This window comes from Triturus cristatus, chromosome 11 (genome assembly GCF_964204655.1).
Source record: "Triturus cristatus chromosome 11, aTriCri1.1, whole genome shotgun sequence".
Classification (NCBI taxonomy): Eukaryota; Metazoa; Chordata; class Amphibia; order Caudata; family Salamandridae; genus Triturus; species Triturus cristatus.
The window spans coordinates 588,814,665-588,841,995 of record NC_140594.1 but is presented as its reverse complement, the minus strand read 5'-3'; positions in this window follow the sequence as shown (position 1 = coordinate 588,841,995).

The following is a 27,331-nucleotide window of genomic DNA, read 5'->3' as shown; positions in this document are numbered from 1 at the left end:
TTTCTCATTTACTAACTCAGGACCCATTTTCTAAGACATTCTTCAGCCATACATTCCAATCAGAGCCTCTAGAGCTTCTAAGTCCAATCTAGCCGTCATTCCCAGGATTCACAAAGTGAAGGGGAGGACGTTCCTTCTCTTGCATAGTTTACAAGCTATGGAACTCTCTTTTCAACACTATTTGTCAGTCCCCCAATGAAAAGACCTTTGGAAATTCCTTAAAGACCTGGCTGATCCGAAGTCTTTGACTGAGTGAAGGCCATTTACCCTCCTAACTGCCTTTAATGCTGGAAAGCCCTTCTATGTAGCAATGCAAGGTACATAATCCAATAAATCTGCTAAAGTCCTGCTGCTATCTGACGGTGTTGCTGTAGTCTTGTTGAGTGATCGCAATGTGCGTGTATGGATAAGAAAAGAAGGACAGGGTTGTCATATCATTATGAAAAGTTTGTAAATGATCTGGTGATTGTCCTTATAAACTTGGATTGGCAACACTGGGTTGGGGAACTGTGGCTTATAACAATGCAGATAGAGGTGAGGTCAGTCCAGTCAATGTGCAAAGAGAGTTGGCAGATGATATTGGTCAAAGATACACAGATGAGGTCCAGAATGTTTTCCTTTGAAGTTGGTTGGTAGTATGACAAATTGATCAATTCCTGAAGTGACCATCAGGGTCCTTCCCTGCCTGAATGAAAATGCGAATTTGATGGTTGAAGATGGCAAAGAAGACTTTGTTTCCAGAGACACTGGATTAAGCCTGGGCAAAGCACTATGCTACGCTTGCGTAGTTTGCGAAGTTCGCGCTACTTCGCACTACGCGTATTGCACGTAGCACAGTGCGAACACGCGTAGCATAGTGTTGCGTAGTGCTGCGGTCATTTTTTGCTTGCTCGCGGTCCTCAACGTCAAGTTGGCGACCGCGAGCAAGCAAAATGACATCCCGGCGAGACTTTTTCCTTGTTCGCGATCAGCAACATCAAGTTGGCGATCGCGAGCATGGAAAATAAACCTCCCGGCGAGATTCCCAACGCGAGGAGGTCAGGTTTGTCATTGCGAGTGGTCGCGTATGCTCGCGACCGCTCGCGATGAAAAACTACCAGTTCGCGTTGAGAAAGCTGCCGCTCAAGTAAAAATCTACTCGAGCAGCAGAAAACTACAGCTCGCACTGTGCAAGATGCCATTTTCCTGTTGCTTGTCCGCACTGTGCAATCATTGAAAACGACATCTGGCACAGTGCGAACAAGGTACTACGCAGTTCGCGAAGTGCTACGCGTAGCTCGCGTAGTGCGAAGTGCACTTTTCGTAGCTTCGCGAAGTGCTACTTCGCGAACTACGCCCAGGGTTACACTGGATGCAAAAATGATTAGATCAGACATCTCCATGTTGGAAGCAAGGTTGAGTCTGGGTTTGTTGGTGAAAGATGGTCTGCACGGCTGTCAGAGAAACGTAGGAGATGATTTCAAGGGAGTTGAACAATAGTTTTTGCTTTTCTGTCCATGGCTACGTTTTTTCCTGGATGATTGTCAAGCCTTCCTCTGTATGGTTTAGCCAGTCAATTTGCTGCATGATATAATCTTTAGAAATCAGGAGTCCCATGACATTAGTGGAGATCAAGTGGGACGTGATTTCTTTAACAAACATGGCGTCTATATTATTGGACGTGATGAGGTTGGTGGCATTGGCTGCATTGGCTGTAAGTTCATCTGTAAAGTGTGAACATAAGTTGAAGGGCTGCATGCAGTATGTTGCTTTGTGTGATGATGAGTGAAATGTTGATGCAATTGTTCAGTTCTCTATTCTGTGGGAAAATGATGGTACATTTGAATGTAGGGGAATGGTCCAAATTTGGCATGGAGGGTTGTAGTCAGTGTACATTATAAGGGTGCTGTTCAGTTGTGCAGTGAAGCGAGTGTTGTGGGTTGACTCAGATGACGGAGCCGTAAACCACACTTTTCATTTCTTATTTTATTTTCAAAAAGAAATTCCCAAAGTGAATTTAAAAAATAAAAAAATAGAAGCAATGGCCCCCTCGCCATGGGAGAATTCTCCCATGGCGTAGGGGTCATTGAAATGTTTTGTTTCCCCTGACTCCAGAGTCAGCAGCTAGCCAGTCAATGACATCATCACTAGGGTTCCAAAAAATAACATCAATGACATTTTCTAATTTTGCATCATGTGAAATATGCAAAATTCCACAAATTTAGTTGGTGTGAAATTTTTCACTATGATATGATGGTTTACTCTTATACCATAAATTATGAATATATTATTTATTCATAATGGATAACCCTATTTCACAAAAGTGCTGTTGGTTATTTACTTAATCTCTAACATACAACAGTTTCTGTTTTTGATGTTATACATGAAAATCTAATTCACTATATATAACCCTTTTCTTCAATATTGGGATTTAGTTAAAAAATAGCACATCACCACAATTTCGAACAGCGTGCTCTTATTCCATTGCAATAAGCTTCGGTGGAATAGTTCCTGGAAAAAGATCTCTCACTGTCCTTAAAATAAATACAATTTCCTTACCTGAGGGTAGCATCGAATTTAGTGAATTTATATAGCTGGTAACAATACCATTAATATTCAAAGCTGGCTTGCAATAATCTGTATTTATATATTACCATGCCATCGGCACATCACTGATGAGCATGAATGAGGAACTGGGCTCAGTCTTGGAACAGATCCAAGAAGGAATCTCTATCTTACTAGGTGGCATATTATCAAGGGCCTTATCTTAAAAGCCAAAAAAGCGGAGATAATGTTTTTGCCCTATTTACAAGGCAGTGCTAACATGCATTAGCACATGTTAGCAGCCTTTTTACCGACGCCTCGCTTTGCATCTCTAATGAGATGCAAAGTGGGCGTTTCCTTCAAACACAACACGGGAATCATGGCTAACAGCACTTCTCCCTATCAACAAGCTGGCCCAGGACACCAATACCGACGTTAAAATCCGCGCTAACTGTGGATATCACCGAAAGCTAACGTCTGCAAAAAAGCAGACTTAGCTATACATATGATGGGAGGTGGATTCTATGGCTGAATCCACATCTCCCTATTTGCAAGGAATACCTTATCACTTCCGTTGTTGCGCTGGATTTCCAGCGATGTTTGCGGATTTCGCCGCTATTGCCGGATTTAATATCGACGTGGAGATATGTGTTGTAAATAATGCGATATCTCGGCGATCAAATCCGGCGACAGCCGGCGTTAAGCAAATCCACGCTAAGCCCGCTCAGCGATATTTAACGCTGTTCTTTGATGATATGGCCCTAGGTCTCTGCAGCGTTAGATGTCATGAATGCCAAAATGCTTAGATGGGAGTCAAAATAGGACGGCACAGAGAATTAGTCTTTCCTCTCTGCTCACACTGACCAAGTCTCTTTTTTGTTTCTATATGTACAATCACTTGCGGAATGGCTTATGGGCTGGTCTTGCCACAGATTGCCTATGATGCTACCCGGTGTGTAGTACGTAAATACTGCAAAGCGCAAATTCCTGCTCATCTTCGCAAGAAAACACAATTCATCCCATTGGTCATGCCTTTCTGTTGACCACCAGCAATGGTTTTCACAACAACGCCAAAGTAGATACTATTCAATTCAACCATGTAGTCGAGGTCAAATTACATGGCAGTGAAGGCTCAAATAATGCAGTAGAACTGACCGAAAATTATGCATCAAGAAAATGCAAATTATGGGGCATAATTCAGCACAATATGTGGCAGTATTATTTGACTATTTTCTGGGTATAGCATTAGATGGGAAAATTTGTTTTCTCTCCTCTACTTTGCACCACAAAAAGGCAGTGGTGGCAAGCTTTTTGGACTCACAATCTGAGACCGCACAGATTAAAATAGCCTTTTCTGGCATAAGGCAGTCTCTTTGGCATGGCGGTCGCCTGTCCAGTGCTCAAACATGGAGCTGGTTTGACTCTGCTTGCACTCAAGCCCTTATAGATGTACATAAGGCTCTATGTACCAACCCTTAGTGGCGCACTAATTAAGAATGCATGGGCACTTTGTAAGGAGACGCTAATAGCCAGGAAGAAATAGATAAAGGAGGAAGCGTGGAAGGTACTCCTGGTGGCTATCTCACCAAAAGATAGTGCATCCTTCTGGAGTGTAATAAATACCCCTTATGTTAGGGAATCCTCAGACCCCACTGTGGAAGTTCATACTCAAGAAGCTAAGTGGGTTGAATATGTTTCCAGCATATACTCCAATCAGACTCTGATGCAGGACCCAAGTGAAGGTGGACAAAAGAAGACCTTGGAGCAGATCAACCCTTTAATATTTCACATAGGGAAGGTGCAAAGGGCTCCAAAGGGAAGCAGCAGGGGTAAGACTCAGGTCCTAGATGGGATCCCCCGAATGTGTTCTGTGAGTGTCAAGATCTATGGGCTCCACTGCTTTCCATTGTGTTTAATGCTATTGCCTCCTTCTACCAGGAACAGTTATTTGATTTTAAAAAGGAAAGAAATCACTGCCAAAAAATGACAGGCCTATATCTCTCTTACACTCTACAGTAAAGGTCCTGGGGCGAATTGTGCTGAATAGATTGGAGGACTGGGCTATTACGTACAATATTTTAACAGATGCCCAATATGGTTTTAAAAAAGGGTTGGGTGTGATTGACCAATGCTTGAACCTGATTATACTTATAGGGAAACATACAGTAGCCAAAAAGGGTACATTTGTCTTTCTTTTATGGACCTATCAGCAGCGGCTTTGACTGCGTATCACATTCAAAACGTTGGTCCATTATGGTTGAGATAGGAGTAGAAGAGGGCATTATTAATTTTATTAGACAACTGTACAGGGACACCAATGCGTGTATCCACTTTGGAAGAACCGGTGAATGCACTGAGTATTTTAAAATTTGAAGGGGCGTTAGACAAGGGTGTGCACTTACCCATTTTGTATTCTCTCTGTATATGAATAGAGTGGAGACAGCTTAAAGATGAGTAAAGGAATACACATTACATCGGGTCATGCCCTCTCCCCATTCTTTTTTATGCTGATGACACAGTTTTAATTGTAAGAATGGAGAGAATGCTCCAAGAGCTAATTGATGATTATATAGTTTTATGCATGATTTGGACCTAAAAGTAAATGAGAGTAAAACTTTCACTATGATTTATGTGGCAAGGAACAACAAAAGATCTCCGCTAAAGTGACCCTTCGAGGGGCCTCTTGGGCATTGCAGCACCAGCCCTACGAGGAGCAAAAGCCCAATGAAGAAGCATGACATCTACAGAGGTATGTGAGGGCAACATGAAATAGTCCTGCAGGTTCCCTCCCTATGTTTCATCCACCATTTTGCCTTTTTTCCCTACATTCTGGTAGGAACAGTACCTTGCAAACACAAGGAGATAATGGACGGAGCACTGAAACTTTTCAGACACTCACCCCCAGTCACAGATCTGGGTAGAATCCATCATCATTCTTTAGCTCACTTCGCCACCTCAGTTCAGGCCCAGCTATATGCAAATCAGTCTTGACCTTGTGCCTCATGGGAACAGTCCAGCCCGAACTGAACAGCCTGGTCTTCCCTGAACCGGAAACAAGCATCCTGGGACTGTTTTCTGTAAATTACCTGTTGATCTGACCATTGTTTTCAGAGCCCAGGTACGGGACCTTCATTGGCTCTTAGTTTCCCTTTTCTTTTTGCTTTAAATCAAACTTACTGTCCCAGTTCCAAAGTCAGCATCTTTTGCCATTAGGCCACATCTTCTCCCCAATGCCAATGTTTTTAGGTCTGGCCTGAGACAGTGCATGCAAGAAGATATTTTGTTAACATTAACCAGATTAACCAGTCCAATGCTAACCACTCGTTAGCTTCATTATCACTATTATTTGCTGGTTCCTGATAGGTTAACATGTCCCAGGTTCACTTTGTCTTCATTTGTTTCTCCTCCGTGGAGCATGGACCAAGTATTATTAGATTAGTATTTGATTAGTGTCCTTGGCTGCTCACACTGAATGAGATACAGACCTAGATACAATTTTCAAGCAACCTAGATCCAAGACGACAAACATCCCATAAAAAGAAAGACAGGTATTGCAACAACTGGCTTCAAACATTAAAATAACCATCCGCCAAGCTGACAAGGGGGGAGCATTGGTTGTCATGGACACCGATTTCCACCTGGAGAATGTAAACATCCATGTAAACGACGAAAATACATACACCAGAATACGATTGGATCCCACTGATCAATTCTTAAAAATCCTCGCTCAAATCATTGATAAAGCCGTGGCATATGGTACCATCAGTAACAAGGAGAAACAATATCTAAGTAAGACAAACCCGGCACTTCCATACATTTACATGATTCCTAACATTCACAAACATTCCACAAAACCACTGTTCAGACCAATAGTGTCTACCATTAATACCATTCACAAACCAATAGGGAATTATTTGGACAAGTATCTACAGCCCATCGTCCAAAACATGTTCGCATACATAAAAGATACCACCGACTTCTTAAACATCCTGGACAATACGAAATCAAGTTTCACAGAGAATATGATCATTTGCACAATTGACGTAAAGTCACTTTACACTTCAATTCCGCACAACCTGGGCATCCAAGCCATAGAATCATTTTTGATGATGACAGACAAAGATGAAGATTTGAAGGTATTTCTGATTGAATTTCCCCACTTCACACTTTTCCACAGCTATTTTAAATGGCAAGAGGAATTCTTTATCCAATCATCCGGTACTTCCATGGGAAACTGCGCCACACCGGCATATGCAAATATCTTTATGTACATGTTTGAACTAGATCACATATTAAATCAACAAAGTTGGACTGACAATTTGATCATGTACAAAAGATATATAGACAATATCTTCATCATGTGGAAAGGAACAGAACAAGAACTCAACCAGGCGATCGAAAAATTAGATACCATCAACGAGAGAATCAGTTTTACATCCACCATTCAGAAAAATGAAATAACATTCTTGGACGTCTTGATTCGAAACCAACAGGGGCAACTAACCACAAGCGTGTACACCAAACCTATGGACCGCAATAACCTCTTGCATTTCACCAGTTTTGATCCGCCATCTCTAAAAAAACATCTACCATTCTCAAAACTGTTACGAATCAAAAGAATTTCATCATCAGATGAATTATACACAGAAAGTATGGCAACTACAGCTAAGTAATTTCAACAACGATGTAACCCTGATAACATACTGCAAGAGGCCATAAACAAGGTTCAAAAGGAAAAACGTAAGGAACTACTTATAACCACTTTTAACCAAAACAACGGAAAAGGATGAATGAAGAATGGTATTTGTATCCAAGTTTTCAACCAGAAATTTTAGAATAAAAAAATCTATAATTAAACATTGGTCTATGTTGACACTTGAAGAGGACTTCAAAGGAATCTTTTAACAACAACCCAGATTCGCATATCTTCACACAAGCAACCTAAAGGAAATACTCAATAAAAAGGTTGAGAAACAAGATACAAACTATCGGGGTACTCTCCCCTGTTAAAATTGTGGAAACTGCAATGCTATCATTAAGGGGAATCAGATCCCCACTCAACCAAAGGTACTCAAGTGAAATTAAGAGTGACAGCGACATGCGACAGTACCAATGTCATATACATGTTAAAATATCCCTGCGGATATGCTTACCAGGGGAAAACGGAACAAAAAATCAAAGTGCGCCTAACAGAACATAAGAGCAACATCCGAACAAAAAGTCCTAAATCTTCTGTGGCCGTTCACTTCAACTTACAGAATCATAACACAATTCAGTTAATGTTTTGGTTCTAGAGCGTGTACCCATTCATCCAAGAAGAGACAATACACAATACTACAAAGAGAAATCGACTGGATAAATCATCTTAACACTGCGACCCCAAAGGGACTCAATGAACAGGTAGACTTAAGTTGTTTCTTATAATCTTTATTCACCCATGATTTTCAACTACACACTGTACAATTGTCTATAATTGTTTATTTTCTTATTCCGATTATAATCATTAGTCATGCACCATTTATCAACTCTAAGTTCACATATTCCACTCTTCATCACAACCTACCTGACTATTATGATCACATGATGTTTTTACTTAGGAGATATTTCTTACCGCGCTTAGTTTTGAGAATCATAGAATCTGACATCATATTGTAATGATGACACATCTTGTTTTTCTCATAATATCATCTTTCACCCCTTTCGTTTTTCCGCGACTTTCTCGAGATTTACACTCGGAGACTGTTTTTACAGTCTGTTTACTCTTTTTAGGGCCGCAACGCGATCATGTGACCCCGAACTTCTGGTTCATATATCGTTCTTAGTAAAGCCTGAACAGGCAGGTTTACCGGACCAGAAGGAAAATCACGAGCCCGAACTCTTCTACAACTAACACATAGGTAAGCTATTCTTTCAACTGACAAACCTACACCGCGCACCTTAGAATATACGGGTAAACCAACCCAGTCTTTGTTCTCATAGGCTGTGTACCGCCCTGGAGACACCGTTTAGAAATGTGCACCCATCGCATTTGAAATTCCATAAGTTTGTCTGATATTTAAAAGTACCGTGACATTCACTTCCCGTTGACACTCCCCATTTTCACCAGCCGTTTTCTCAAACCCGTGGCGGGCACGCATCCATTCATCTTGATTCACTCGCTATTATAAAATAAGCAATTTTCTGACAATTACGCATATAAGTACGCACGTTTGAGATTCAAAAGTGTAGCGCACCATCTCCTGAGAGCCCTCACGCGTCGTTAACATTTTGCACTTTTTCAATGTAACAATCACGCATTTTTTTAAGTACGCATGTATAAATGCAGTGCACTATCTCTTGCACGAGCTTTACGCGTCTTCAATATTGCGCACTTTCCCCATTCTTGCGTGTTGCACTGCCATAGTTAATTCACATGGCGTCATTGACTGCATGATCACCACGCATGATAGAGACATTTGGTCTTGACCATCAACCACCCATAAATCATTCACTTTCTTCTAAGCCCTTCCGCCGGAATTTGATAATGGTTGCCAGTTCTGGGCATTGTATAAAGCATAGTTATCTTTTCTGTATATTTTCAAATCACTTATATCAATATTGTGATCATTTATGTACTTGTTGTATTATGCTGAATGTTAACTCTGTGTTTTCGGAAAAAGTCCCCTGACAAACGGCAAAGTCCGAAATGCATTGGGCAGAACACAAGAATTGTGTATAAATACATGGATATTACTGAAGGAAGTAGTATTTCATGAACAAGCAAAAAAAGTATCAGTATGAAGAAGAATACAAATATTTGAAGAATTTTATGAGTTAAACTTCATTGAATTTCATTGAGAGTGCGACTTGGAGATGCTCCCCCAGTGCTAGTTAACTTAAATAAATACAGAACACAGGTTATTCTGACACAATATCTAAAAACAAAGGTCCACAATGAAGGTAAGGGAAGGCAGGACACCATATGCTAACTTCACTGACATTTTAGGATATACAGCTATTATAGAGGTGGGTGGGCCACTGAAAGCTTGACCCAGGCACTAGCCTGAAGCTTGGCTTTTGCTCAGCTCAAGGTCCTGTTGAAATTTCGAGCCCATAACGAATCAAGCTTTCATGTGGCTTCTGCCTGCCTCTTCCCTCTACCCATGATGTGGCGTTAGGGCCAGGGCTGCCGACTTTAGACTTGAGAAACCACGTTCGAGTCTTGGCATCGGCTCAACATCTTGTGATTCCGGGCAAACTGCTTAATCTTTTCATACCAATTAGCAATGAATGTGACCGTGTGTAATGTAAGTGGTGCTCATGTAAAGTGATCCAATACCTTTGGGTCAAGTTCACGCTATATAAAAACTGCAGAAAAATGCACAAAGTAAAAACAAAGCCTTACCATAATGAAAGACAACTACCAATTTCCTGCCTCATTTGTACAAGGTTAAATTAGAAAACCTGGATAAATCGTGGCTTTCCTGCTTAAATTGTGTGATCTTGGACAAATATTTTACTTCACCAACATTTGTTTTTCTATTCATGCATATCAAAGCATTTTTAAATACATGAGTTCTGAATACCAGTTGTACAAAAACCTATTGTATTTGATTTAATATGTTTTAATGTGATGTATTAATGTCAGTGCTTCACAGGTTAAAGAAATACACTTCTCTTGAACTTCTATCATATTTTACATGTTTGTTATATGATTTGTGTATCAAAGATATCAGGGCTTGGCTCATGAATGGCTCTAAGATCTGAGCAAGACCCTTGGCTCGTCTTTCCCTGTTAATTTATTGGCTCGCCCACCTCAAAGCTATTCAATGCAGCAGTTGAAGTGCATTTAAAAAAAGTATAGATACTGGCATGGGGATGAGGACAGTGAGTCCGGAGGTGGAATCAAAGGCATGGCTAAAAAGAGCAAAATATTCTGCAACTTTTTTGTCGCTCTCTCACCGTCAGGTAACTGCTTTAAACTAATGTACACCTCAACTGAGAAGTAAATACAAATAAAACTAATCAGTGGAGCATTTTCACATATTTTAACATTGTATGGGCAAAGGTTTCCCCTCTTAATATCAGTTTAACACCTAAATACACCATCAGCAACTGAAAGGTGATCTGCCTCTGTGCGGCAAAAGGACTGCCACTGCGCCCAAACATGTGTGGCAGTGTTTTGAGTAACTTTTGATCTGTTGATGATGGATTATGTTGAAAATGCGGCAAATCCATAATTATGTGAACAAAGCCGCAGAATCGCATAATTCCAGTAGCCCTGCTAATAGAGCAGTCTTTCCATCTACTGACAAAGTCTGCATCAGTGGGCAGAGCAGCACTAGACTACTGACTGCCCAAAAGTGAGGGAACATTTTGATCCAACAAATACCAGTGGGTTATTTCCATAGCACTTTCACCAGGTCAATTTTTAGGGAACATTTTGATCACAACTATAATTACATAATCAAAATCACTGCCCATTTTACCGCCCTCAGAAAGATGAGTTGCTCTTAGTAGGAATCAAATCTGCCAATCACACAAAGAGCTCAGCAGAAAGCGCTCAATCTCCTGAAGTAATTTACCAGCTCCACATTCCATAATTGACGCACTGAGGCAAAACTTAATGGAATGGAATGTTTCCTGGTCTAATGACCAGTGCTTGAGATCCAAATCTTGAACAAATATAAAAGTGTAAAAAAGTGAATTACTCGGTATTTTATAAACCGAGCCTAACTAAATATTTACTAACAATATTCATGATTATGAGATGCACATAATAAGGTGCTTAGTTGACTAAACTAAGCACAGTTACAGTCACAGTCACAATTATTTTTGTTGCTAAGCAAATAAAGGAGCTGTCATTTCCCATTTCTTTGTCTCAATAACTAGATTATATCTGTCCCATGTCTTGTCTCGGCTGATGAGAGAGAGAAAGTTGGGAGTTGAGGAGTGTAGAGAAGAGCATCTGTTAAATTGCAAAAAAGACCATTTGACAGGGACACTGGATAAAGGAGAATGTATGCCATGGTGTCTTCTACGTAAACATGAACTTGAAATATGTCACAGAATCAGTCATCTGATTCATGATTTTCAGTTTTTTAATGAAAAGTAATTCTTATTCAAACAGATACAACGTTATTTAAATTGTTGCACACAGTGTGCAATGCCATGCATGATAATTTGCATGTTTGCTGGTCACCTTCTGTTGTTTATTGCTGTAATTAGCTATTTAAAGGGAATACTATGTTGTCCAGATAAAGTGTGATGGACGAGGTGAGGGCTTTTATCTTCAGCAGGAAACGAAACCCTTAAATACTTAAATGTAACTCAAATGATGGATGAAAGGATGTCTTCTTTGCCATTTTTATGTGGAGTCTTCCAAATACGGCAACCTGTCTCACTGCAGAAGATCCACTTTCAGCTCATCAAGAACTTGCAATGGACCTAACGCCTGCCCATTGCTTACCATTTGCCTCTCATGTGGTTGCTTCTTATTCAATAGCTTGCCAAGCCCATCTTGTGCTTGTCCCTCCCCAGGGGCATGTTCTCTTTACCTGTGCCCTTCCACTGCTCACTTTTAGGGAACTACTTTTTTCTTTTTACTTAAACACTCCATGAGTGAATGTGTTTTCCAGCTGTCTCCCTCGTGTGCTTCTCAAACAAGCACTCCATGTTGCTCTATCTTTTTCATGTTCTTCTTTCACTCCTCGCACCGTGATTCTCGTTCTCATCTGTGTGCTTCTCTCCCCCATGCTTCAGTTTGCTCTCTCTCGCTTGTGTTCTTCTCTCCCCATGTGCTCCATGTTACTGTCTCCCAACTGTGCTTTTCAACCACTCCTTTTTTTGCGCTTTTGTGTTGGGCCGGCAAATACTGTCTGCTCTACACAAAAGCACTTTTTGCATACTTAGAGTTTCTTTTACTGATTGATCTGAATGGTGCCCACAATCGAAGATTGGTCAATAAACAATAAAACAAAAAGATAATACATGCTTACCCCAACAAAATGAAATGAGAGCCAAACTTTCCAAAAAACATCGGCAAAGGCCATAGGTCCCAGAGGCGAGACCTTGGTTTGCCAGTGCTTTTTCCTTCAAATATTACTGCAAACCATGCTCACATCACATTAGAAACACTGTTTTCAAAGCTATATTTATTTTAAAAGGTCAATGAGGCCCCATACAGTGTGACATAACTATGTGCAGAAATCTATATGCCCATAGAGTATGCCCACACTTGGGAGTAAATGTTTGACTAACTCCAATTCATTATATGACAGACATAGACTCATTAGTATATTAATGGCCCAATCCCCTTACATGAGAGGGTGGGGACACACACAACTCGAGTAAACGTACTGCTAGTAATTTTACAGGTGTAAACTCGCTATAGTTTTACATAGCCAAAGGAGATATCTCCTGCCCTTCATTTTAGAAATAATAGGGAAGCTGGCATTGCCTAAGTAAAAAAAGTACGCCTATCATTGTCTACAAGTGGAATTACTGCTCCCATCCTGAGCTTTGCCCTTCTTCCATTGAGCTGCGAGATATCTTGTAGTCAGGCATCAGCAGCAGTTGTGATGTGTGTGAGTGTGTGTATTTGTTTGTGTGTTTAGCGTAGTGTTATATATAAAACATATTTTCTTTAACAATTCAATATCAATTTGCATATTGGTAATTTAGTATGTGCATCTGTTATTTTGGGATTTTAAATGTGATTTCCATACGTATAGTAATGTCTGAGGTTATTTGGCCCCATTATAAACTCATTTTATTCCTTATGTATCTTAAAATATTTTTACATGAACCACTGTAACAATAAATATTACAAATTGGTGGAGAGTCCAAAACAGAAAAACATTATAACACATTTTATTAAAGAACAATTACATTTATTTCTTGAACATATCAATACAATATTAATTTAATTATTTCATTTTCATTTTGCAAGTTCGCAACTTTACATGTGTAACATTGCTACCAAAATTCAGTGTTTTCTATTTGAATATTATTGATGTAGTTCAGCCAAACAATTTCCATTTTCAATAGAGTCACTTTCCATTTATATCAAGTGCAATGATTGGTTTCACTAATGTTGTACAGCCAAAACATGTATCGCTGCTTGAAGTGAACTGCCGCTTCTTCAGTGCTGTAAAAAATTCAAGCAGCAAAACACTTGAAATTTGAAATATAACTTACTATGACTAATAATAAAACTAAATTACATTTTAAAATTTTAATTTTAATTTTAACTTTAAAGTGTAATATAACACTAATAAACTTGCATAGTTAATAATCAATTTGAAAAACTAATTACAAATGAAATATAATTAGCAAAAAATGAAACATAATTATACCTTAAATCATTTTCCAGCCTGTCCTCTTGCAAACCAAACAACCCACTAAGACACTATAAATTACTAATAACATAAGAATTTAAAAAAAATATTAAAATTTCAAACTGCATTAAAGAAAATTAACAATTAAACTAACAATACTAACAACTAAAATTAATATAATGACTAAAACTCATTAAAATAATTAATAAACAATATTTTTACCATTATATAACTGAAAACTATATTAAAAACTATAATCTTAAAATCAATATTACTTACCAAGAAATCAATATTCTTAACAATGATATTCTATGCCACGACATTTTTGAATCACAATATGTTTTTTTCTGATATTTTGGAGTTCCTATATTTCGAACTCGATATTTTTTCCAAACACCCAATGAACTATCTCCTGAAAGCTGGTCCTAACTCATTTGCAGTCATATAGCCACATAACCCTTCCAAAAATGCAGCCATAAATATCAAGCACCGATTCCTCCTCAAGCACCTGGAAACTCTATAGGTGACCAATACCACAATGGTAGAAATGGAGGCCAGAAAAATCACTCCTATTTTCTCTCACAACTCTGTGGCATGGATCAACACCTTCAAGTGAGACTTCAGTATATCTAACATTACTAAATTACCCCACAGCACGAGACTCTCTATGCCCTCCTCGGCCTTCATTAGGGCACACTTGTCAATCTCTATCAACAACAACGATAATATGATTCCAGCATCTGACTCTAACATATGTAAATTCGACCAACACTTTCCAATGCTCGATTGGACGGCCAACAACAGATGTCCCCCCTCTGCTAACACCGCTCTTAAACCTCCACACATATGGACGCCTCACTACTCTTTTCTTCTTCATTCTCTCTACCGGTACCACCATCCACTTCCTCACAACCCTCTTGCAACTTCAACTAGTCACCCATTATAGGAACCCCAAATCCGATTTTTTTCTTGTTCGGCACAATCACACCCATCTTCATAGAAGCCTCTTTCCCTTGGGACACAGAATATGCTGGCTCTGACAAATCACCTCACCTCAAATCTCCTCCAATGCCTCTCCCACACCCCAGTCGTTTCCCTAGCAGTTCATCACCTACTAGCGATGGTTCCCTCCTCACCCTGATGAAAGCAGAAAACTGGAAATTTCAAACCCCAACTTTTTATACAACCCCCCCTCCCTACTCTCCCACACTCCAACAAATTAGGGGTTTTACTCCTACCTCACAACATCACTTTTCACAAAAGCACTCTTGCAGCTTCCCAGACACCCACTCCGAGCTATCCTTATCTATATACTCCCTCCCTGACACTATCAAATTCTTTGCCTCAGAATTGAAACTCTACTTGATGCATTAGAACAGAATAGAGTCCATGTGACCATACCAAAGACCATCGACCAGTCCCAAACGCACAGAATTGCCCTCAATCCTGAAGTAATTGACTATCTACTGGCAACATACCACCCCACCTCTGGGAAAAACCGTCACCACAAGTAGAATAAAACACAGACTGTGCTTAACAAAAGTGGCAGGGTTAACATCAGTTTTGACGCCAAGCCTAGTCTTGATCTGATTGCCCACCTTAAAGGGCAACACCTTTGAAGACAGACCATCTGCAGAAATCTGGTGAATGTCCCAGTAATATCCACACCACACAACCACACTTCCTGTTACAGCCTTCATGTGTACTACCTAACTGGGGCTCCTCCCTCAAACACAAAACGAAGATCGCTGATTCCCTCCTAGATCGTTATTCAGATCTTATGGTTCTTACTGAAACTTGTCTCAATGAATATTCACAATGGATCTCCTTATTCCACAGTACTACGATATCATACATATGGACAGAGAAGACAAAATTGGTGGTGCTGTTTTCATCATCCATAAGAAATCCATCACTTGCAAATGTATATGGGTCTTCCAATGCCTCACCGTAGATCTGAAGTAAGAGGAAGAGAAACTCTTTAGACTTAGCATCACATACCACCTGCCAGCAGACAACAAATTATTGAGGAGCAAGGCATTGAGTTCATAACCTTGCAACTCATAATGTTTACCCCCCATTTTGTATGCCTCGGTGATTTCAACCTCCACCAGGGTGATCCTATGGACAAGGTGCACTTAACACTTTTGTCATTCCTATTAGAGAATAACCTCACCCAAAAGTCTATGAAACCGACACATAAGAAAGGAGCTATTCTGGATTTAATTATAGCAGGAAAGGATCTCATACTCACTGATGACCCTGTTACAGTTGACTAGTCAGACCACCTTCAAATCCTCTCTGAACTTCCTTTCTCCAAATCGAGGACCCTCAGACAACCCATATTACCCTTAAAATGCACTACTGACACTAAACATCACCCAACCAGAGCCCTAGAATCATGATTAGCAGCCAGTCTCCTACCCACCAGCACAACAGAGAGTAATTATAGCAGCCACTAGCTTTAACAAGTCTTTAACTGCAATCACAGATGAGGATGCACCCTTAAGAGAAAGAAGATTCAAGGTGAGAAGACCACACCCATGATTTATGAAAGACCTCAATGAAGATAGAAAATTCCTCAGACTATGGGAACGCTAATGGCAGCGATCTCCCACAAGGGATAAGCTTGAACTCCTGCATGAGACAAGACGATCTGACCAAAGATGTCTTCAAAGCTAAAGCTCATTCCATAAGGTCCCAGATGAAGTTGGCCAAAAACAGACCAAAAAATCTTTTTGAAATGGTTAAAGTAGCATCCAAGCCCAGTGCAACTTAAACATTTCTAAAGCCAGAGAAGAAATGCAAAGAATTTGCATACCTCTTTGACAATCAACTCAAAACATCACTGTCTATACAGACCATGAATACTGGCACTATGTTAAATAGGAAATCCCCTCAAACATGGTTTAATGTGAGATACATATCCCAGAAGGAGCTTAGAAATATCGTATACAAGATTACTAGACTCATTACCTACCTCGCTGGTCAATCATTATAAACCCCTCCCTCCTGCAAGGCACATTTTCAGACTGCCTAAGAATAGGACAAGAATGTCCATTGTGAAAAAAATCCAATAGAAGAACAAGGTGATCTCAAAAGCTACAGTCCTGTATTAGGATTCTCATCCTTGACCAACATACTAGAAAGCTGCAGCAATCCACAACTTAATCAGTTCATTAAGAACAACAGTTTAGTTGAGGAATTCCAATTAGGTTTTCAAGATGGCTGGAGCACCGAGACCGCCCTCTTACAAATAACAGATGAAGCACTAAGGATCATGGATATCGGAGACTCATGCTTGCTTGACTTTCTAGACCTTTCAGCAGCATTTGATATCATCAAGAATGAGATCCTTATCCACACCCTAAAAGTCTGTATGGACTTTTAAGAAAAAGTTTGAGAATGGTTCAGTCTTATTTGGAGAACAACTCACAGGTGATCAAAACAGAACTTGCATTGTCAACCAGGTAAATGTCTCCCAAGCGGTTCTCGAAGTATTGATTCTAGCTCCTGCACTGTTCAATATATACCTGGAACTGCTGAGTGACTTACTTAAGAACTCTGACATATCCTATCCTCATTTTGCAGACCGCACACAACTGTACTTGAAAGTCTCTTCCCTGGCTGCTATCTCCAGACTGACTACTACTCATGACAAAATACAATCCTGGATGACGACCCACCATCTCAAGTTCAACCCCTCCAAAAACCAAATATCTTCTCCTTTCACCTAATGTTTCTCCCACACTATTTGTGGAATGGATAACCTTGACTTAATTACTAGTTCGCTCTGCCACATTATCTGAAAATGGCAAATCAGTAGGCTTCAATCTAGATGGAAATCTACATTTCCTTAACCACATCAGAATGACCATAGGATCTGCAAATTATGATCTTAAACTCTTCTGAGGTATCAAACCATTCCTACACTCCCAAGACCTGCAGACAGTGCTAGAAGCTGCGGTGCATCAAGTCTAAACTATGGAAATGCCGTTCTAGCAAGGATCCCCACAACACACACTACGCTGATGAAAGCCTCACTACATGTCGCTACAAGTCCGACCACAGGAAATAACTAATCTAATCCTATCACACCAATCCTAGCTTCCTTAGACTGGCTGCCTTTTGAATGGAGATCCATATTTAAAGTTGCATGCCTAGTGCATATTCTCATTCACTTTTAGACCTGGCATCTTCCGCGTGTTTGCCATGTCTTTTAGCTTTCTGACCTCCCGGTTTTTAGTCTGCTTTTGCTGGTTTAGTGTCTCTGTGCACTTTCTCACTGCTGTTCAGTGTTAAAGTGCAAGTGATCCTGATTTAAATTGTTTTTATGGATTGGTGTTTCCATGATTGGCATATCTGATTTACTGGTAAGCCTTTAGTAAAGTGCACTGAGATTGCCAGGGCCTGTAAATTAAATGCTACTAGTGAGCCTGCAGCACTGATTGTGCCACCCACATGAGTAACCCTGAAAAGGTATCTCAGACCTGCCACTGCACCCACTTGCCAGGCCCTAATCTTCCCTTTTCCTACATATAAGTCCCCCCTAAGGTAGGCCCCAGGTACCCCTGTGGGCAGGGTGCTGTGTATGTTAAAGGTAGGACATGTACTGATGTGTGTGGCATGTCCTGGTAGTGAATTACAGTTCATTTAGTTTTTCACTATAGAAAGGCTATCTGTCCCATAGGGTAGAATGGGAGTTTTACTTATACATCTTATAAGCATAACTTCCCATTGGGACAAGATAGAGAAATGGAGTTTAGTATGCCAAAACTCAGAATGTAAAAATGCATCTTTTAGTAAAGAGAAATACCACTTTTAGAAAGTAGGTATTTTCTTGCTCAGCTACCCTGTGTGCCTCTGCTGGGTTTGGGGTTTGTGGATTGACTGTCTGGCTTTGGAGTGACAGAGACTGGGGATGTGCCAGCCACTGGGGGGTCGAGGTGTGTCCTGCCTTTCCTGGATGAGTCAGGGCTGTGCTGAAGAGACTTGGGCTGCATTAAGGTGGTGGGAGGAGATTTCCTTGTACCTGGATTGGCCTGGTCTGCCTTGGACAATCCTGTCTTCGCCTCCTGCAAGGAAGCCGGGCCAGAGAAGACAGAACTGGTTTGGACTAAGCACAGACACTTTCTGCCTGAGAGAAAAAAGGAATTTTGAGCATAAATATTGTGGCCAATACCCCAGAATTTTAGAACTCGCTGGAATCAAGGAACCTGCAAAGAAGAAGAGCAGGAAGAGCTACTAGGAGGATTACTGCCCATTTGCTGTGTTGTTGCTTTGTTGGGTTGGCCTGCAGTTGCTGCTTCTGCCTTGGGCAGTGAAAGGACTGGACTGAACTTTCTTTACTTGTGCTGAGTATCTGCAAGGGCTTGAAATAAGGCTTGCCTCTTGTTCTGAAGTCTCAGGAACTGTAAAGACTTCACCATCTTTGGGTACCGATTCTGGAACAGCTGTTTCAGTTGCGACAGAGAAGGGAAAATAAACTGATTCCGTCGCTGGTCTGTGTCCTGAAGGCACCGCAGAGGGCACCGCGGCATCTCGCACCACAACCCTGGTCTCACTGATGACCAATGCTGCTGCCACCGAACCACTGCTTGCACCGTGACCTAAGGTCACCGCACGCCGCACTGCCTCGCTTCACTTCGACTGATGTCGTCACTGACTTCGACACCTGTGACCGCATCGTGGCTGGGGCACCGCTCGTACATTTCATGATGCATGCCTCGTCCCACACTGCAGTGTGAACCGACTGACGCCAGCTCCCTGCAACTGGCTCTGTCGCCTGCACCGTGATCTGTCAACACCGAATTGAGCACTGCCTTTACTCCGCACCGCAGCCCTGGTCTCACCAACGCCGCTGGACGACCATCACCAAGCCGCTGCATGCACCGCGCCTTGAGGTCACCGCAAGCTGCACAGCTTCACTTCACATCGCAACCGTGATGGTTGCCACAATCAGCTCACACCAGCGTGTCGGCCGCAACACAAAAGGTACTGTTAACGAGTCTGTCGACACCACTGACCGAGGCGATCAGACTGAACTGTTGGATTCTGTTGTTTACAGCACCGAAGTAGCCCCTGACAGAGCTACCAACTCAGAAGAACTGTGTTTTCAAGTTATTTCTGCAAAGTGCATATTTTTAAGTAACTGTATTTTGGAAATTTATCGTTTTGGTCTTGTTTTGGCCATATAAAAATATTGGATATTCTTTTAAACTGGTGTGGTGTCCTTTTGTAGTGCTTTCACTGTATTACTGTTGGTTATGTACAAATGCTTTACACACTACCTCTGAGATAAGCCTGACTGCTCGTGCCAAGCTACCCAGGGGGTGAGCAGGGGTTATTTTAGGGGTGTAAACTCCCTTATACTGACTAGAAGGAAGGGTCCCTACTTGGACAAAGGAGCAAACCAATGGCAACTAGAGACCCCCATTTCTCACATTCACTCTGAGCAATCTCACTACCATGCTAAGAAACTGATGTGTTGCAGCACACCACAAGCAGACCAGTAGGGAGGTGAATGGATTCAGTCATCAAAGCCTCCACTTTCACTGGCTTGGAGGCACACATTAACCTCTACAAACACTGCACAATGCTGGCACACCAGAAATCATGAAACTGGCAGAAGCCCTACTCCCTCAACCCCCCTATGTCGGAGACAGGATGGGCTGGAATACAGTAGGCTAAATGGTATATCACACACTGCATATGATATTGAGATTTGTCCTTAGTTTTTGGACTCCCATTTGCCTGAGAATAAGTGCTATTATATAGCACTTTAATGCCCTTTATACATGTTTATTCTTTTGATATTCACGTTCGAATTTATGCTTCACCGCTCTTCAGTTACTATGTCACATATAGCACTCCAGTGCCTTTGGGCCTAGTATGCTCTATATAAAAACATTAAATAAATAACACTCTTGGGTGCCGCAGATGGTGGGTGTATTCTACATTTCCATTAGTTTGTAATCATAGGTGTACAAAGTTTTTTCAACACAATTCACATAATTTGTATTGTTTCCTGCTTTTCCTTCACCTTTGCCTTTGCAAGGTTTGTTCTGCTTCTAGGAATTATTCCTCATTACCTTCTTGCCTGCTTTAACTTCTCATTCTCTTTCACTGTACCTCCACCCACTCGCTCTCTCTCATATCTCTCTCTCTCAAACATCTCTTCTTTCACCTTGTTTCTTTCCAACGCTTTTACTTAATTTCTCTCTTGTAGTGTTCTGTCAGAATTGCAATCTGTAACTTCCAAATTTTTCTCTTGTTTTCTTTTCTCGCTTTTCTCTTTCTCTCATTTTTCCGTCTCCATTTCTCTTATTTCATTTCTGCGGCCATCTTCAACAACACTCTCTCCTAAATTTTAAATGATTCCTAATAGGAGTAATTACAAGGAAGAAAGGTACATGCAAAGTAGCTCTCTTTCTCCAATCCTCCAAGGACCTGATTTTGATTTTGGCTGAAAGAGTACGTACTGTCGCCATGGCGGAGTACTTTATTCCCACCATTGGGAGGGCGCTCCGCCCTCCAAATTTGGACATGTCTGCCAGCTCAGGGGACATTTCCAGGAACCGTTGTCACAGAGGTTCCATTAAATGCATGGAAAGTTTGACAGCTGGCTCCTTCAGCATGATGGAGCTGTATGTCAAACGTTGAAAAACAATATATTTGAAAAAAAAAACAAAGCAGGATTTTGTTTTTGAAAAGAAACAGTGATCTCCTTGTCATGGGAGGTTTCACCCATGACGTGGCGGGTCATTTAAAGGTTTTTTGCTATCACATACAGCCACGTTTTGTACGGTGATTTTTAAATACAAAAACTGGCTATTTGTTCGCAAACTCTAAATAGAGCGGGTGGAAAAATGCCAAACTTCAAACTCCATCAGGCCATCGGAGCTGTATACAGGTGGAAGAAACAAAGTGATATCCGGCGTCTACATATTGAAGTTCTGCTCGACTCTAAATGATGCAGGCAGATCTTCACTTTAGCAGGGAGGGCACTCTGACGCTTTTGAGACAGAGTACCCTAGCTGCCAAAGGGGCATATGTATGAAAAAGCCGTTTTTCGAGTCCTTAATAACGATTTTTTGCGAATCGCTATTAAGGACTCGCAAAATGCTATGTATGTGGGAATTGCAATAATAATTGTGATTCCTACATATTCCTTAATTGCGAATTGCAAATTGTGATTCGCAATTAAGGAATACCTTCCCATTCATTCCTATGGGCTTAGAGGCCCACAGGAATGAATGGGAAGACATTCGCAATTTACGAGTATCCATTAGGTACTCGTAAATTGCAAATGTAATTTCAAGGGGGCAATGGTGTTAAAATGACTCGCTGTAGCACCCATGAAATATGCATGTGTGCACATGTGGCGCACATACAAGTGCATGTATGTGCGCCACATGGCACTTTGAAAAATGCAAAAAAGTGCATTTTTCAAAGAAATCGCATATTACCACCAACCTGGAGTTGGTGGTAATGTGCGATTTCGTAAGCCAAAATAGCACAACTTGGGTGCTTCCTACATTGCATTTAGGGAGTCACAATTTGCACTTCCCTAAATGCATTCGCAAAATAGGAAATCGCAAATTTTGTGATTCCCTATTTTGCGAGGTCCTTTTGGGATGATACATCGCAAAAGGCTTTTTACCATTTGCAAACGGGCCAATTCTGAGAATCGGCCCGTTTTCGAACTGGAAAAGGGCTTGATACATATGCCCCAAAGTCTAACACAGGCCTTACCTCTCAATCATTTATCGCATAACCTAGCATACACCTTGATTCCTTATGTTTGATTTTCTCTCCATCTATCTATATCCACTCTTGCCCCTCCTATCTCTCTCTCTCTCGCTACCCCTTCAGGTCGCCATTCTCCTTTCATTCTTTCATCCCTCCACCTCTCTTGCCATTATGCTTCCCACATACTATCCATTCTTACTCACCTGCCTCCTCCTCTAAATTAAATTTTTTTATTTTCTTCAAAAGATTTACATTGCTGCAAAAACTCCTGCACCCTTTCTCTCACACTCACTCTTCTTTCCTGACCTCACTATTCCCTTTATTTTCTCCTTTAGCTCTAATGTTTTTAGCTCTCTCTTCTCGCTTGCCTTTCACATCTCTCCTTTGCATCTTACCCCTTTGATGCTTTCTCTCACTCCTTTTGTGTCTCATTTTGTCTTTCCACTCTCTGTTTCGTTAGTGTTCCTTCACTTTCATGCTTCGCTGTCTAACTCTCCTAGTTCTTCCTTCCACATTGTATCCTCTCCTTCACCCTACCCCTTCTATCTCCGTTCTCTCACATCTCCCTTTACTTTCAGTTCTGTCCCTTCTGTGCATTCTTCCTTCACTCTCTTCAACTCTGTTTTGTTCCCTCTTTGAACTGTGATGTCACAGGGGGTGATGTGGGGGTTGGGTGTGGTGGCATGTGCACCCAACACCAGTGACAGACAGCAAAATTAGGCACTGCCCTCCCAGTTTGGGAGGAGTGATGATCTTCCTGTTTACATTTCCCATTTTACTTTTGTTTTTCATGCAACATAGTACTAATTTATAGTGCGCAGTGTGAAGAGTCGCTTCTATGCAGCTGGGTGAGTTTAGATTGTGGCAGTGGTCAGGGCCTTAAGTGGGATGAAAAAACTGGGGGGGTCTCTCAAGGGGGCGTGGCCAATGTAATTAAGGGCGTGGCTTAAAAACACGCAAGCTGAAAATTTGTGCTTAGCATAGTGTGCCGCCCAACTGGTATTTTGCTGTTTCTGTCATTGCATCCAGATATATGATACAACAAGTAACATTATACTTACAAGTCAGGGCTATTGGCTTTGTCAATGGTTGTTAGTTGCATAAGATAAATCAGCAGCAACTATGGCTTGTATTAATATTGAAAAAACTTCCACTTAAAACCCGGGTGATGACACCACGACAATGTTGCTGCTCCTGAGTTTCAAAAAGAGAAGGGAAATCCAGAGAGAAAATAACACTCTTTAAAGGATTTCCCTTCCCCTATAACGCTTGAAAAAAATTGACCGCCTGTGCCAGGGTATAAAACAGAGCCTGATAGAGACCCGTTTCGAGGCCTCCTTTAAAAAACTGCCGGTGCTCAGACCCGGTGAGACTCAGCCCACTTAAAACCCTGGCAGTGGTTAATTTGCTCTTGTCAAGAGCAGCTTGCACCAGCCCATTTCTCCTGTTAGTGCAACCTAAAACAGAACCAACTACCAATCATCAAAGAGGGGAGAGGATGTGGCTTAATGGCCAGAGCTGCCAAATTCAGAGCTGGGGAACCAGGTTTGAGCCTCAGTGTCAACTCAACAACCTGTGATTCTGTGCAAATCACTTAATCTCCCTGTGCCTACCATAAATTAATGTGAATGTTTCCTTAACTGATGCTCATGAAAAGCACTGATGTTGATGATTAAGTGCTGGTGCTGAGCACCGGAAACCACTGGATCAAATTAAGCACTGGTAAAATGGCAACCAGTGGTTCATGAAGCGATTCGGAATGCTTCACTGCAGAGCACACAGAGCAATGGATAGGTTTGCCAAATGTAATTGTGATTAAATGTGAGTGTGTGAAGGAATTAAACAGCTATCAAAACACTGAGAGAGCAAAAGTTTAAGAAAATGTAGTGCTCACAGGTGTGTGTGGGGGGATTGTGAAGTGAAGGCGATACAAGGAATTATGTGCACGAGGAAGTGAAAAGAGTGTGCTGGCAATGAAGGATATTAGGGGTGAGATATGCAAATTGATTTTTCAGAAAGATTAGAGGAGAACAAGAGTGTAAATGTCTAAGAGAGACTACAGAAGAGAGTGGCATGAAAAGGAGAATGGGAGTGATTGAGACACTCCAAAGACCTTGCCGCTCAATCCACAGACCATAATGATTTTAAATTAATCATATGCTTAAAAGGTTTCAGAGCAAGAGAGACAGGGTGTGTGTGTCTCTCTTTCTATGATCTCCGTTCGTCCATTTCCTTTGCTCTTCTTGGGCTCTCGCCCTTACCTACCTTTCTTCCTTTGTTGTTTTTCATTAACTTTGGCCCGTTTCTTTCACTCTTCCATGTTGTCCCCCTCCATTTTCTTTACATTACTCCCATCTATCTCTCTGTTCACCTCTCCTATTGCCTCTTTTCCTTTCCTGTCACTTTGCCACCTTTGTCAGTCGAGATGGAAGAGATGACAGGCAAGAATCCTGTGACTAACACACTATGGGGCATATCAACAAGGGCTTTATCTCTGCTTTTTTCGCTTTAAAAGCCAAAAAAGCAGAGATAAAACTAGCACCCTATCAACAACAGGGTGCTAACATGCAAATTCGCATGTTAGCACCCTTTTACTCTACGCTTCCCCTTGATTCTCTAATAAGATGCAAAGGGGGCGTTCCAGAGTAAAATAATAGGAGAAATGTTGCTAAGCGACATTTCTCCTATTATCAAGAATATCGCTAACCCTGTTAGAGACAAAAAAAGCAGCGCTAACCGCGGTTAACGCTGCTTTTTTACGTCTGGTATTTTTCTGACTTAGCCATGATATCCTATGGAAGGAGGATATCATGGCTAAGTTTGTCTGTCCCTATCAACAAGCTAACGTGAGATTATCGCTGGGTTTCCAGCGATAATCTCACGTTAGCCACTTAGCGTGAGGATTTTTATCGCTATTGAGATAAGCGTTGCTAATAGCACGCTATCTCAGCGATAAAAATCCACGCTAGCCGGCGATAATTATCCTAGCGCTAAGTGCGCTTAGCGATAATTATCGCTGCTTGTTGTTGATATGCCCCCAAGTGTCTCACCAAGAGCAGAGATTAACTTTTCACTCCTCTGTTCTCCACCTCGCCCCCAATAAAATTAAGGTACAATGGATGCAGATGGCAAGAAACTATTGTCAAACTGCTGTGAATGTTCTTTCATCTTTATTCTTCTAAACCGCTTAAAATCGAACTTTCACTAACCTAAATGAAGACGTACTGTCGTCCATCTTGAAGTGACGCTGCACCACACCATGTGATTACTGTAGCTGTTATTTCTCAGTTCTAAATAAAGAGTGTAATCTGCTCATTAGAGGACTGTGAGCGTTCCGAGAAGATTTTCACTGCACTGTACCTAACCAAAGACATCCCAACTGTCTCTTACTATCGTTTACGCATGTCGATTATTGTTCTTGAATAAACTGTGAGAACAACTGTATTCAATTAAATAGTATTATGAGAGAATACTCAAATGTATTCTGTAGTAAAATGTTTCTTCTTGCTTGTCCCTCAGTCGTGTATATCCTGAGAACCATGTACTTGCTTAGTAATGTATCAAACCCGTTTTCTGAAGTCCTATAAAGGGACAAACTTTTCCTTTATAACCAGGAACCCCATTCCCCACAGTAAGGCAAATCTATGCCGGATTTTGTATTGAACTTTACTTAGTTCTTTGTACTTATGTACTTATGATCTGTATTCTTTATTGTGAACCATGCTTATGAGATGTTTCATAAAGATACTTCATAAAGAAGGAGCCAGGCTAGAGGACTTCATTTCCCACCACCCATCAGCACAGGATGTGACATCACTGGATCTCCCGTCATCCATCTGCACTGAAAGTAGCATTACTGGTTTTCCCACCAAACCAGCCTTTAAAAGAAGAAGCCAAGAAAGAAGACCTCATTTCCCACCTCTGATCAGCAGAGGAAGTGACATTATGGCACCCTGGACTCCTTCCCCCTCCTCCCTCCCAGGACCTACCTAATGAAAGCTGCAACACAGTCACATAGCTGACGCACGCAGAGGGCGTGCTGCTGTTGCCCAAAAGCAAGCCCGTCTGGGCCCATTCGCACCTGGACCACGCCCTGCACCTGGACCTCTGGTCCGAATGCAACCCAGAGATAATCTGCAGCACTCCTTAGGCCACTAGAGCCTGGACGCCATTCCCCCAACTGCTGCCATGCCATGCCTCACACTATGGTAGGGGTTTTTACCTGTACCCACTGCTAGTTTTCCAGCAGCCACCCACCAACACCCCCCATGCAAATACTAACAACGTCCTCAACACCCCTCCCAACAGACACACACCACACAAGCACCAAAGATACCCACACTTCCACCCTACACCACATGCAATATTAAACCCGCACATCAACACCCACTCAAATGCATGCTTCTCAACACACAATCATTCAGCAAGCACATAACCAAAATATGGGACAGCCTGAACAGCAATGAACTCAACATCCTCTTCATCACAGAGTCCTGGCTCAACTCCTCATCAGCTCACGATATCGCTATGGCAATCCCAGCGGGCTACAAGATCGCTTGACAGGACCGCCTTCATAACCCAAGAGGAGGACTTGCTATCATCTACAAGGCATCCATCAAATGTACATCATCCTCAGAGAACGCTATCCTATTCATGGAACACCTGCAATTCAAGCTGCAAATCTCTGAAAATTCACCCTGAACGGAACCCTCACCTACCTACCATCCGGACCACGAGCC